This window comes from Neomonachus schauinslandi, chromosome 16, assembly GCF_002201575.2.
Source record: "Neomonachus schauinslandi chromosome 16, ASM220157v2, whole genome shotgun sequence".
Classification (NCBI taxonomy): domain Eukaryota; kingdom Metazoa; phylum Chordata; class Mammalia; order Carnivora; family Phocidae; genus Neomonachus; species Neomonachus schauinslandi.
In genome coordinates this window covers 9,189,489-9,192,554 of record NC_058418.1, presented here as the reverse complement: position 1 = coordinate 9,192,554, position 3,066 = coordinate 9,189,489, and the positions used below count along the sequence as shown (strand labels likewise).

Here is a 3,066-nt window from a genome sequence, read left to right as displayed (position 1 = left end):
CAAATAAATAGATAAAATCTTTTTTTAGAAAGAGAGAATATTAAGTTCCAACAAGGAAAGGGAAAAAGAAAGGATGGAGGGAAAAAAACCCCAGAAAAACTAAAATAACCTGGAGTTTTCAGATCTGGCCCTAGTTTGCCAGGAGTATTGTTCAGGAGCTGGGGAGCTCAGCGGTGGATCTGGGAGGCAGGGAGAGGCCAAAACCCCAGGGAGAGATGCTGGCTCCCCAGGTCCTGGCTTCATTCCTCATCCCTCTGGTGTCTGGACGCCACTCTCCCTCCCTGTGCTCCGGGATGCGTTTTGCTGATCTGTAATGTGCATTGGTCCACGAGCACAAATAAACCAGAGCAGATGTTTCAGAATCCAAGGCAGAAAAAAAACAGTGATGAGCCAGAAATTCAAGACTGCTCACAAATAGAAGGTAGTTGATGATGGATTGTTCCCAGGACAAGTGTTCTGCCAAGATTCTTGAGAGAGAAATGTCATCCCATGGGGAGAAATTAATCAGAGCTTATTTTTATCTAAACCAGGGAGCAAGTGGCAAGGAAAGCAGGCCAGTTCAACATCAGCAAGTAGCCAGTAAGTCTCTGTCACAGTGATAGAACTAGCCCACTAACGTTTACAGAGGGCTTAAAAAAAGAATTACCTCGCTGAATAAAAATTGTGAGTTTTTCCAAACTGACTTTTAGGAGCGAAACTATCCAAGGCACAGGGAGTTGTATTGCTTTGCTTGGGTGAAAAAATAGAGAAAAAAATTAAGGTAGGAAAAAAATAGTCAACAATGCCGTTCATTACTCCTCAAAAATTTACAAATTACAACTCATAAAAATGAGAAGGAAGAAGTGAGTCCTGCAGACAAAGCAAGAAATAGGTATATCGTTTACAAGGCCTAAAACCAGAAAAAGTTCCTGTTGTACTTTGAGGAGTGTACCTAGACCAGGGTGCTGGAGGTGGGGGGATGGATGCTTCATTTTATTTCCATAGTTTGGTGTATCTTATTATTACGCTAATCTCACACATTCCTGCTGCTTCATAGAATTGTTTTGGACTCTACACAAGTTGCTGTGAGCCTTCAGGAAGTGAGAATGGGAGGCCAGTTCCCTGCCTGTCTTGCCTTTGGACTCCATGCAAAACCACTTTTCAGCTGTGTGAATTAAGAAACTTAGAGTCTGGGGCGCCTGGGTGGCTCAGTCATTAAGCGTCTGCCTTCCGCTCGGGTCATGATTCCAGGGTCCTGGGATCGAGCGCCGCATTGGGCTCCCTGCTGGGTGGGAAGCCTGCTTCTCCCTCTCCCACTCCCCCTGCTTGTGTTCCCTCTCTCACTGTGTCTCTCTCTGTCGAATAAATAAATAAAATCTTAAAAAAAAAAGAAAGAAACTTAGAGTCAGGGGTGCCCAGCTGGCTCAGTCAGTGGATCATGAGACTTGATCTCAAGGTTGTGAGTTTGAGCCCCACATTGGGTATAGAGATTTCTTAAAAATAAAAGCTTTTAAAAAAAAAGGAAGGAAAGAAAGAAAGGAAAGAAGGGAAGGACGGAAGGGAGGGAGGATGGAAGGAAGGAGAGAGAGAGAGAGAAAGAAAGAAAAGAAAAGAAAAGAAAAAAATAAATAAATAAAAAAGCAATCCTTGAAGCTGAGAATTTACCTGAGTTTATCATGGTGTTTGATAGTGATGGGTTGTAGAATATCAGCATGTTGATCATTAGATGTTCAAAAAGGAATTCAGTGGGGTGCCTGGGTTAAATGTCCAGCTCTTGTGGGTCTTGATCTTAGGGTTCCTGTGTGTCTTTTCTTTTTAAAAACAACCAGAGAGGGGATAGGGCCCCTGGGTGGCTCAGTGGGTTGAGCATCCACTTCTTGGCTTTGGCTCAGGTCATGATGTCAGGGTCGTGAGATTGAGCCCCACATTGGGCTCCATGCTCCACACGTTGTCTGCTTGAAAGATTCTGTCTCTCCCTCTCCCTGCCCCCCACGCCCCATTCTCTCTCTCTCTCAAATAAATAAATAAATAAATAAATAAATAAATAAATAAATAAAATCTTAACAAAAAAAAAAGACACACAAAGAAAGCTGAATACATAGGTATAAATATAGTTACTTGGGGTAAATGCAATATAAAGCAAAGCAAGCCAAACCACATTAATATTTAAATGAAGTATAATTCAAAGCTATAATTTTCCAATGGGGCAAAAGAAGCTCTTCAGTTTGCTGAGTCCAATTCCTGAATAAGATCTACCAACACTAACAAGTTCCTAATCTGAAAGTGTTTATAAAAACAAAAACCGATTCCCCTTTACAATTAGATAAAAAACAAAACAAAAGTGTACCAAGACTTTTAAAAAACTCTGCCTAAAAAATGATGGGGTCATTAAAAAGGATATCGGCACAGGAACATTATTCGCCTGGGTTGGAGAGAGAACATTGTAAGGGGACAGGCTTCGGGTCAAGCAGAACACAGTGGTCTAGAAGCTTTCACTAAGAAAAGGTTTCTTTTTGTCAGTTCTCTCTTCTCTGCAGTGTAGACTGGATTACAGTGTAGACCGCGGCAGAGGCTGCATTCAGAAGTAGCTTCCAGAGCTTTCAAGGCTGCAATCTTTCTTTTGCACATTCCTCAGCAAAGTGTGAGGCAGAAACTGTACCTTGATGTTCTGCCGCAGCCTTTTCCCGTTGGTCACCTCACACACAAACATGGGGATCGCTTGAGTGTAAGCCTTTTTAAAAAAATGAATCTTGAGTGCTCGCTTCGGCAGCACCTATATTAAATTGGAATGATACAGAGATTAGCATGGCCCTGCACGTGAGGATGACACACACATTCATGAAGCATTCCATTTTTTTTTTAAAGATTTTATTTATTTATTTGACAGAGAGAGGCAGTGAGAGAGGGAACACAAGCAGGGGGAGTGGGAGAGGGAGAAGCAGACTCCCGGCAGAGCAGGGAGCCCGATGTGGGACTCGATCCCAGGACCCTGAGATCATGACCTGAGCCGAAGGCAGACGCTTAACGACTGAGCCACCCAGGCGCCCCATCATTCCATATTTTTTAAATTAATTTTGAAATAAACTT

At 42.6% G+C, this 3,066-nt stretch overlaps 1 non-coding gene across 1 annotated transcript; it reads left to right on the top strand.

Annotated features, from left to right (window-relative positions):
• The first annotated feature begins 2,733 nt into the window (after positions 1-2,733).
• On the top strand, positions 2,734-2,837 carry LOC123323352. Its single transcript, XR_006539354.1, has one exon. It is a non-coding gene; the product is annotated as a U6 spliceosomal RNA (small nuclear RNA).
• Positions 2,838-3,066: the final 229 nt, after the last annotated feature.